The sequence below is a fragment of the Notolabrus celidotus genome, chromosome 16 (assembly GCF_009762535.1).
Source record: "Notolabrus celidotus isolate fNotCel1 chromosome 16, fNotCel1.pri, whole genome shotgun sequence".
NCBI lineage: Eukaryota > Metazoa > Chordata > Actinopteri > Labriformes > Labridae > Notolabrus > Notolabrus celidotus.
In genome coordinates, this window is record NC_048287.1 from 31,357,795 (window position 1) to 31,370,407 (window position 12,613).

Genomic DNA, 12,613 nt, shown 5'->3' on the forward strand with positions numbered 1-12,613 from the left:
GAATTCACAGCCTGCCTCGGTGGACTCATGCCTGAGGTTCCCACACAGCTCCTGACATTTACTACAGCTGGATGCTAAGCAGTACGCGCTCTGTGATGGATCGGTTGCCTGGTGCTCTGCTTTAGGGCTCCTCAGCTGTAATTGGCAGAAGTCTGATGCATCATAAAGAGGGTCTGTCCTCGGCGGTTTTGGGTACCACTGAAGGATCTGTTTGTAAGTTCTGCAAAGACGATGCACTTGTTCCCCTGAGGGAGAACAAATCCACCTTTCTCTGTTGGTTCAAGTTGGTCCTTCACGTGTCAGAGCTCAGCAGGTCATGGCGGGGCTCAGCTCGGGGGTAGACTCGTGTTAAGTGGAGATCATTTTATAACTGATTGGATTCACTTCTAGTGATATTTCAAGAGGAGATGAGTGATTGACTCTCCAGGGGACTTTGATATGAACTCCTCTGACACCCGTTCACTGAGCATGGACAACATGTGACATTTGATAGGCTACGCACGCTCCTGAAACTGCTTCATGCTTCTTCCTGCAAATTCATCTGCGTACATGTTGCATCAAAACAAAGGTTGAGACTCTGCTTCAGCATCTACTGTGACGACCACATGACCGCTGCTCTTCCTGCAAGACACAGAGAAGTTGAGTGAGGGACATGTCTGAATGAGTTTAGTGGCAGGCTGTCCTGAAATGTTCAACAAGTGTTCAGGAGTGCATGTGGGAAAAGTACAGGAGAGGATTACGGCCATTTAACATATTTTTTTGGGAAGTTTAGGTCAGTAAAAAATAAAGAAAATTGGACTTTGAGGAGAGAATTTCAAAATCAAAGTTGGAATTCAAACTTATTTTGGCCAGAATTGTAGAATGCTGAGAATTCTGAGAAATGAAGTCAGAATACCACATTTAATTTATCTAAAAATTCTAGAATTCTGAGATCAAAGTCGGAATTCTGCCTTTTTTTCGTCAGAGTTCTGACTCTGATCTTAGAGTTCTAGAATGTCGAGAACTCTGAGAAAAAAAAATAGTCAGAATTCTAAATTTAATTCAATCTTAGAACTCTAGAATTCTGAGAAAAAGTCAGAATTCCAAATTTGATTTCAGAATTCTAGATTTTTTTTAGACTAAATTAAATTAGAATTCTTAGTTGTTTTTTTTCTCCCAATTCTCAGCATTCTAGAATCCTGAGATCAAAGAGTTCCAGAATTTTTAGATTAAATTAAATGTAGAATTCTGACTTTTTCTTTTTCGCAGAATTCTCAGTGTGAGAAAAAAGTCACAATTCTGACTTTTTTTCCCCCCTCAGAGTTTTGACTTTGATCTCAAAATTCCAGAATGCTGAGAATTCAAAGAAGAAAAAAATCCGAATTCTAAATTTGATTTAATCTTAGAACTCTGGATTTCTGAGAAAAAGGCAGAATTCCAGCTTTGATCTCAGAAATTTAGAATTTTTTTTTATTTAAATAAATTGGAATTCTTAGTTTTTCTTTCTCTGAATTCTCAGCGTTCTAGAATTCTGAGATCAAAGTCAGAATTCTGACTTTGATCTCAGAATTCCAGAATATTTTGATTTTAAATTAAATTTAGAATTCTGACTTGTTTTTTTTCTCAGAATTCACAGCGTTCTGGAATTCTGAATTCTGAATTCCAGAATATTTTGATTTAAATTAAATTTAGAATTCTGACTTTTGTTTTTTTTTCTCAGAATTCACAGCATTCTGGAATTCGGAGAAAAGGGCAGAATTCTAACTTTGATCTTAGAATTTTAGATTTGTTTTGATTAAATTAAATTTAGAATTCTCACTTAGAATTCTAGAATGCTGTGAATTCTAAGAAAACCAAGATCAAAGTCGGAATTCTGACTTTTTTTCATCAGAGTTCCAGAATTTTTAGATCAAACTAAATTTAGAATTCTGACTTGCTTTTTTTCCCAGATTTCACAGCGTTCTGGAATTCTAAAAAAAAGTCTGAATTCTGACTTTTTTTTTTTCATCAGAGTTCTGACTTTGATCTCAAAATTCCAGAATGCTGAGAATTCAAAGAAAAAAAAAAAAAAAAAGAATTCTAAATTTGATTTAATCTTAGAACTCTGGAACTCTGAGAAAAAGACAGAATTCCAACTTTGATCTTAGAATTCTAGAATTTTTTTAGATTAAATTAAATTTAGAATTCTTAGTTGTTGTTTTTCTCCAAATTCTCAGCGTTCTACAATTCTGAGATCAAAGTTGGAATTCTGACTTTTTTTTCCTCATAGTTTTGACTTTGATCTAAGAATTCTAGAATGCTGAGAATTCAAAGAAAGAAAAAAAAAACAGAAAATTCTGACTTTGATCTCAGAATTCTTGAAATCTTTAGATTAAATTAAATTTAGAATTCTTATTTTTTTTTTCTAAGAAATCACATCGTTGTAGAATTCTGAGAAAAATATTCAGGATTTTAGAAAAAAAAAAATCAGAAAAAAAAAAAAAAAAATTGCTTCAAAATATTTTTTTCAGTGTCGCTAATTGTTCTCTGTAGGAAGCATCTTTGGTCACTGAAACATATTGGATTGTTTCTTGCATCATCTGACTTCATCAGAGTTCTTCTTCTCCTCACATGATCGCTGTGTTCCTGTTTGTTCCATTGCTCTCACTGTAAGTCATTAATGCTTCATCACACATTGCCTGTAATCATAGTCATAAAGTAAACTGAGGATCCAGTCCATGATGAAGTCTTTGCTTCACATTATGAAGTCTGTTATTAAGTCAGAGGACTGTGGCCAAGTATTTTATGACCCGCGTTAGAAACAGGTGCACTGCAGACGTTTTTACAGTCTGTGGATGTGAAGCCTCAAGCTTTCATTTGAACTTGTGTTGTGATTATAGAGTCATTAATTTATGAAGAGCATCGTGTGACATCAGGGAAGCTTTATAGGCCAGCGTGTAATCCTCTCTCTGTGAGACCTTTTCACCTCTGTTACTGTGAGACTAACATTTCACTTCCACCAGTCTGAACGCTTGTACTTTAAAGGAAGACAGAGTAAGAGTGCAGACTTTTATCTCCTCTTTCTTTCTTTCCCTCCTTCTGCTCTCGTTCATCTCCCCTCTGAATGCAGACAGATATTTTACTGCAGAGTAAGAGAAGGAGCAGCTGCGTGTGCTCCTGTAAAAGACGTCCTGTACTCTCGTTACTGGTGTGACGGAAAGCTTCAAGAATTCATTTGTTAAGGATTGTAATTATAGCTCAGTTAAAGCAGTCCCAGGGGAAGCTGTGAGGCCCAGCAGGGAGTCTCTCTGAGGGATCTTTTTCCCTCCCTAAAAGAGACAATAAAAACAGTTCTGATGGATTTATTCAGGCAGAGTTTCTCGCCCAAACAGGATTGGTCTTTTGTTTTCTGCTCCGTCAACAGAGGAGAGACTTTTCTGAGTCATACTGATGCTCAGAAGAATCTCAGTGAACGCTTCAGTGTCCAAATATTAAAGCTGATGTGACGGGGATGCTGATGTAGTCCAAAGCAGGTCTCAAACAGGTCTCAAACAGGTCCCAAACAGGTCCCAATCAGGTCCCAAAAAGGTCTCATACAGGTCCCAAACAAACCTCATACACGTCTCAAACAGGTCTCACACAGGTCTCACACAGGTCCCAAAAAGGTCTCATACAGGTACCAAACAAGTCCAAAACAGGTCCCAAACAGTCCACATGCATGTCCCAAAGAGGCACCAAACAGGTCCAAACAGGTCCCAAAAAGGTGCCAAATATGTCCCAATCAGGTCTAAAACAGGTCCCAAACCGGTCTCAAGCAGGTCTCAAACAGGTCCCAAATAGGTCCCAAATAGGTTCCAAACAGGTCAGGTCTCAAACAGGTCTCAAATAGGTCCCAAATAGGTCAGGTCTCAAACAGGTCCGAAGCAGGTCCCAAACAGGTCCCACATAGGTCCCACACAGGTCCCAACCTGGTCCCAAATAGGTCCCAAGCATGTCTCAAACAGGATTTAAATAGATCCCAAACAGGTCCCAAACAGGTCCAAAATAGGTTCCAAACAGGTCCCCTTCAGGGCTAAAACAGGTCCCAAACAGCTCTCAAACAGGTCCCAAACAGGTCTCAAACAGGTCCCAAATAGGTTCCAAATAGGTCCCAAATAGGTCCACATCAGGTCTGAAACAAGTCCCAAATAGGTCCCCATCATGTCTAAAACAGGTCCCAAACAGCTCTCAAACAGGTCCCAAGCAGGTCCCAAGCAGGTCCCAAACAGGTCTCAAACAGGTCCCAAATAGGTTCTAAATAGGTTCTAAATAGGTTCTAAATAGGTCCCAAATAGGTCCCAAACAGGTCAGGTCTCAAACAGGTCCCAAATAGGTTCTAAATAGGTTCTAAATAGGTCCCAAATAGGTCCCAAACAGGTCAGGTCTCAAACAGGTCCGAAGCAGGTCCCAAACAGGTCCCACATAGGTCCCACACAGGTCCCAACCTGGTCCCAAATAGGTCCCAAGCATGTCTCAAACAGGATTTAAATAGATCCCAAACAGGTCCCAAACAGGTCCAAAATAGGTTCCAAACAGGTCCCCTTCAGGGCTAAAACAGGTCCCAAACAGGTCCCAAACAGGTCTCAAACAGGTCCCAAACAGGTCCCAAACAGGTCCCAAGCAGGTCCCAAACAGGTCTCAAACAGGTCCCAAATAGGTTCTAAATAGGTTCTAAATAGGTTCTAAATAGGTCCCAAATAGGTCCCAAACAGGTCAGGTCTCAAACAGGTCCCAAATAGGTTCTAAATAGGTTCTAAAGCAGGTCCCAAACAGGTCCCAAACAGGTCCCAATAAGGTCCAAATAAGGTCCCAAAAGCTATGTCTTCCCACACGTGCATCAAAAGTAAACTTGTGATGTTTTTATTTTCATGAGTTTACCACCAGACTCCTTTTTTACAGACTAACCAAAGGCACAAACAAGTTAACTTTAAAGACCATCAGAGGGATATAAAACCAGGTTTGACCTCTGTACTCCCTCTGTACCGACGGAGCCGCTTTGAGCCAGCGGCAGAGTAAACCTGCAGCTTTTGGTATTGCTTGGACGTGTGTGTGTGATCACAGTGATGGAGAAAATGTCAGATAAGATGCAGTAAGCACAGGCAGGCAGCCGTCCCCTGATACCTGGAGGGAGAGCTGAATGGAAGGAGGGAATGACAGCAGAATATAAAAAAGAGAGGGAGAGAGGCGTGGAGAAAGAAAGGTGTTTGCTGGACTCAGAAATATCAAGAAGAAGACGTCTTCCTCTGCGGTCAGACGAAGTGAGCGCTCATGAGTGGAACAGTAACTCTGCAGCCTCACAATGTGCTGCTTTTTAATATTCTCACTGATATTGAAATTGGCTTGACATTTACACCAAAAGCATGATGGCCTCATTTCTAGGACATGCCCACACAGCTTGCTTTGCATCATGTTGCCTTTGGGGAGTGCTTAGTTTTCAAGAAAAGGACGATGAAGAAAAAAAAAGAAAGAAGTGATTTAAAAAGTAACCGGAGTGCAGGAACGGCTCCGTGCCTCCCGGGCCGTGTGAGGGAGGTGAATGACGGGAACCATCATCTCCTCGCTGCAGGCTGCTGGTATCAGCATGAGTGTAATGAAGTTTAAAAAGCAGTGACAGAGCGGGAGAGAGTTTTATTTAACAGTGGGCAGTTTTTATTTATCTCTGCTGGGTTTGCCCTCTGCTTTTCATGGTTGAAGCCAGGGCATTAATCTCTGTCAGAGTCAGGCACTGAATCGGATGCTTGCTGATCACACAATGTTTGGAAGGAAATGTGAGGCTGGAGATTCAGAGAGTGTTGAATACCTGGAAGACAATATCAAGACTAATAAAACACAGGCAGACAAAACAAAGACTAATAAAACACAGGAAGACAACATCAAGACTAACAAAACACAGGAAGACAACATCAAGACTAACAAAACACAGGCAGACAAAATAAAGACTAGCAAAACACAGGAAGACAAAGTCAAGACTAACAAAACACAGGCAGACAAAATCAAGACTAACAAAACAGGCAGACAAAATCAAGACTAACAAAACACAGGCAGACAATATCAAGGCTAACAAAACACAGGCAGACAAAATCAAGACTAACAAAACACAGGCAGACAAAATCAAGACTAACAAAACACAGGCAGACAAAATCAAGACTAACAAAACACAGGCAGACAATATCAAGACTAACAAAACACATTCAGACAAAATCAAGACTAACAAAACACAGGCAGACAAAATCAAGACTAACAAAACACAGGCAGACAAAATCAAGACTAACAAAACACAGGCAGACAATATCAAGACTAACAAAACACAGGCAGACAATATCAAGACTAACAAAACACAGGCAGACAATATCAAGACTAACAAAACACAGGCAGACAAAATAAAGACTAGCAAAACACAGGAAGACAAAATCAAGACTAACAAAACACAGGCAGACAATATCAAGACTAACAAAACACAAGCAGACAAAATCAAGTCTAACAAAACACAGGCAGACAATATCAAGACTAACGAAACACAGGCAGACAAAATCAAGACTAACAAAACACAGGCAGACAATATCAAGACTAATAAAACACAGGCAGACAAAATCAAGACTAACAAAACACAGGCAGACAACATCAAGACTAACAAAACACAGGCAGACAATATCAAGACTAACAAAACAAAGGCAGACAAAATCAAGACTAACAAAACACAGGCAGACAATATCAAGACTAATAAAACACAGGCAGACAAAATCAAGACTAACAAAACACGGGCAGACAATATCAAGACTAACAAAACACAGTCAGACAAAATCAAGACTAATAAAACACAGGCAGACAATATCAAGACTAACAAAACACAGGCAGACAAAATCAAGACTAACAAAACACAGGCAGACAATATCAAGACTAACAAAACACAGGCAGACAATATCAAGACTAACAAAACACAGGCAGACGATATCAAGACTAACAAAACACAAGCAGACAAAATCAAGACTAACAAAACACAGGCAGACAAAATCAAGATTAACAAAACACAGGCAGACAATATGAAGACTAACAAAACAGGCAGACAATATCAAGACTAACAAAACACAAACAGACAATATCAAGACTAACAAAACACAGGTAGACAATATCAAGACTAACAAAACAGAGGCAGACAATATCAAGACTAGCAAAACACAGGCAGACAATATCAAGGCTAACAAAACACAGGCAGACAATATCAAGGCTAACAAAACACAGGCAGACAATATCAAGACTAACAAAACACAGGCAGACAACATCAAGACTAACAAAACACAGGCAGACAATATCAAGGCTAACAAAACACAGGCAGACAATATCAAGGCTAACAAAACACAGGCAGACAATATCAAGACTATCAAAACACAGGCAGACAAAATCAAGACTAACAAAACACAGGCAGACAATATGAAGACCAACAAAACACAGGCAGACAATATGAAGACTAACAAAACACAGGCAGACAATATCAAGACTAACAAAACACAGGCAGACAATATCAAGACTAACAAAACACAGGCAGACAAAATCAAGACTAACAAAACACAGGCAGACAATATGAAGACTAACAAAACACAGGCAGACAAAATCAAGACTAACAAAACACAGGCAGACAAAATCAAGACTAACAAAATACAGGCAGACAATATCAAGACTAACAAAATACAGGCAGACAATATCAAGACTAACAAAATACAGGCAGACAAAATCAAGACTAACAAAACACAGGCAGACAATATCAAGACTAACAAAACACAGGCAGACAAATCAAGACTAACAAAACACAGGCAGACAATATCAAGACTAACAAACACAGGCAGACAATATCAAGACTACAAAACACAGGCAGACAATATGAAGACTAACAAAACACAGGCAGACAATATCAAGACTAACAAACACAGGCAGACAATATCAAGGCTAACAAAACACAGCAGACATATCAAGACTAACAAAACACAGGCAGACAAAATCAAGACTACAAAACACAGGCAGACAACATCAAGACTAACAAAACACAAGGCAGACAATATCAAGACAAACAAAACACAGGCAGACAATATCAAGGAAACAAAACATAGTCAGACAATATCAAGACTACAAAACACAGGCAGACAAAAAAAGACTAACAAAACACAGGCAGACAATATCAAGATAAACAAACACAGGCAGACAAAATCAAGACTAACAAAACACAGGCAGACAATATCAAGACTAATAAAACACAGGCAGACAAAATCAAGACTAACAAAACACAGGCAGACAATATCAAGACTAACAAAAAAAGGCAGACAAAATCAAGACTAACAAAACACAGCCAGACAATATCAAGACTAATAAAACACAGGCAGACAAATCAAGACTAACAAAACACAGTCAAACACATCAAGACTAACAAAACACAGTCAGACAAAATCAGACTAATAAAACACAGGCATACAATATCAAGACTAACAAAACACAGGCAGACAAAATCAAGACTAACAAAACACAGGCAGACAATATCAAGACTAACAAACACAGGCAGACAATGTCAAGACTAACAAAACACAGGCAGACGATATCAAGACTAACAAAACACAAGCAGACAAAATCAAGACTAACAAAACACAGGCAGACAAAATCAAGATTAACAAAACCAGGCAGACAATATGAAGACTAACAAAACAGGCAGACAATATCAAGACTAACAAAACACAAACAGACAATATCAAGACTAACAAAACACAGGTAGACAATATCAAGACTAACAAACACAGGCAGACAATATCAAGACTAGCAAAACACAGGCAGACAATATCAAGGCTAACAAAACACAGGCAGACAATATCAAGGCTAACAAAACACAGGCAGACAATATCAAGACTAACAAAACACAGGCAGACAATATCAAGGCTAACAAAACACAGGCAGACAATATCAAGGCTAACAAAACACAGGCAGACAATATCAAGGCTAACAAAACACAGGCAGACAATATCAAGACTATCAAAACACAGGCAGACAAATCAAGACTAACAAAACACAGGCAGACAATATGAAGACCAACAAAACACAGGCAGACAATATGAAGACTAACAAAACACAGGCAGACAATATCAAGACTAACAAAACACAGGCAGACAATATCAAGACTAACAAAACACAGGCAGACAATATGAAGACTAACAAAACACAGGCAGACAAAATCAAGACTAACAAAACACAGGCAGACAAAATCAAGACTAACAAAATACAGGCAGACAATATCAAGACTAACAAAATACAGGCAGACAATATCAAGACTAACAAAATACAGGCAGACAAAATCAAGACTAACAAAACACAGGCAGACAATATCAAGACTAACAAAACACAGGCAGACAAAATCAAGACTAACAAAACACAGGCAGACAATATCAAGGCAACAAAACACAGGCAGACAATATCAAGACTAACAAACACAGGCAGACAATATGAAGACTAACAAAACACAGGCAGACAATATCAAGACTAACAAAACACAGGCAGACAATATCAAGGCTAACAAAACACAGGCAGACAATATCAAGACTAACAAAACACAGGCAGACAAAATCAAGACTAACAAAACACAGGCAGACAACATCAAGACTAACAAAACACAGGCAGACAATATCAAGGCTAACAAAACACAGGCAGACAATATCAAGGCTAACAAAACACAGGCAGACAATATCAAGACTATCAAAACACAGGCAGACAAAATCAAGACTAACAAAACACAGGCAGACAATATCAAGACTAACAAAACACAGGCAGACAAAATCAAGACTAACAAAACACAGGCAGACAATATCAAGACTAACAAAACACAGGCAGACAAATCAAGACTAACAAAACACAGGCAGACAATATCAAGACTAACAAAACACAGGCAGACAAAATCAAGACTAACAAAACACAGGCAGACAATATCAAGACTAACAAAACACAGGCAGACAAAATCAAGACTAACAAAACACAGGCAGACAACATCAAGACTAACAAAACACAGGCAGACAATATCAAGGCTAACAAAACACAGGCAGACAAGATCAAGGCTAACAAACACAGGCAGACAATATCAAGACTATCAAAACACAGGCAGACAAAATCAAGACTAACAAAACACAGGCAGACAATATCAAGACTAGACAAAACACAGGCAGACAATATAAGACTAACAAAACACAGGCAGACAATATCAAGACTAACAAAACACAGGGCAGACATATCAAGGCTAACAAAACACAGGCAGACATATCAAGACTAACAAAACACAGGCAGACAAAATCAAGACTAACAAAACACAGGCAGACAAATCAAGACTAACAAAACACAGGCAGACAATATCAAGGCTAACAAAACACAGGCAGACAATATCAAGGCTAACAAAACACAGGCAGACAATATCAAGGCAACAAAACACAGGCAGACAATATCAAGACTAACAAAACACAGGCAGACCATATCAAGACTAACAAAACACAGGCAGACAAAATCAAGACTAACAAAACACAGGCAGACAATATCAAGACTAACAAAACACAGGCAGACAAAATCAAGACTAACAAAACACAGGCAGACAATATCAAGACTAACAAAACACAGGCAGACAATATGAAGACTCACAAAACACAGGCAGACAAAATCAAGACTAACAAAACACAGGCAGACAAAATCAAGACTAACTAAACACAGGTAGACAAAATCAAGACTAACAAAACACAGGCAGACAAAATCAAGACTAACAAAACACAGGCAGACAAAATCAAGACTAACTAAACACAGGTAGACAAAATCAAGACTAACAAAACACAGGCAGACAAAATCAAGACTAATAAAACACAGGCAGACAATATCAAGACTAACAAAACACAGGCAGACAATATCAAGACTAACAAAACACAGGCAGACAATATCAAGACTAACAAAACACAGGCAGACAATATCAAGACTAACAAAACACAGGCAGACAAATCAAGACTAACAAAACACAGGCAGACAATATCAAGACTAACAAAACACAGGCAGACAATATGAAGACTAACAAAACACAGGCAGACAAAATCAAGACTAACAAAACACAGGCAGACAAAATCAAGACTAACAAAATACAGGCAGACAATATCAAGACTAACAAAATACAGGCAGACAATATCAAGACTAACAAAATACAGGCAGACAAAATCAAGACTAACAAAACACAGGCAGACAATATCAAGACTAACAAAACACAGGCAGACAAAATCAAGACTAACAAAACACAGGCAGACAATATCAAGACTAACAAAACACAGGCAGACAATATCAAGACTAACAAAACACAGGCAGACAATATGAAGACTAACAAAACACAGGCAGACAATATCAAGACTAACAAAACACAGGCAGACAATATCAAGGCTAACAAAACACAGGCAGACAATATCAAGACTAACAAAACACAGGCAGACAAATCAAGACTAACAAAACACAGGCAGACAACATCAAGACTAACAAAACACAGGCAGACAATATCAAGGCTAACAAAACACAGGCAGACAATATCAAGGCTAACAAAACACAGGCAGACAATATCAAGACTATCAAAACACAGGCAGACAAAATCAAGACTAACAAAACACAGGCAGACAATATCAAGACTAACAAAACACAGGCAGACAAAATCAAGACTAACAAAACACAGGCAGACAATATCAAGACTAACAAAACACAGGCAGACAAAATCAAGACTAACAAAACACAGGCAGACAATATCAAGACTAACAAACACAGGCAGACAATATGAAGACTCACAAAACACAGGCAGACAAAATCAAGACTAACAAAACACAGGCAGACAAAATCAAGACTAACTAAACACAGGTAGACAAAATCAAGACTAACAAAACACAGGCAGACAAAATCAAGACTAATAAAACACAGGCAGACAATATCAAGACTAACAAAACACAGGCAGACAATATCAAGACTAACAAAACACAGGCAGACAATATCAAGACTAACAAAACACAGGCAGACAATATCAAGACTAACAAAACACAGGCAGACAAATCAAGACTAACAAAACACAGGAAGACAAAATCAAGACTAACAAAACACAGGCAGACAATATGAAGACTAACAAAACAGGCAGACAATATGAAGACTAACAAAACACAGGCAGACAATATCAAGACTAACAAAACACAGGCAGACAAAATCAAGACTAACAAAACACAGGTAGACAAAATCAAGGCTAACAAAACACAGGCAGACAATATCAAGACTAACAAAACACAGGCAGACAATATCAAGACTAACAAAACACAGGCAGACAATATCAAGACTAACAAACACAGGCAGACAATATCAAGGCTAACAAAACACAGGCAGACAATATCAAGACTAACAAAACACAGGCAGACAAAATCAAGACTAACAAAACACAGGCAGACAACATCAAGACTAACAAAACACAGGCAGACAATATCAAGGCTAACAAAACACAGGCAGACAATATCAAGGCTAACAAAACACAGACAGACAAAATCAAGACTAACAAAACACAAGCAGACAATATCAAGACTAACAAAACACAGGCAGACATATC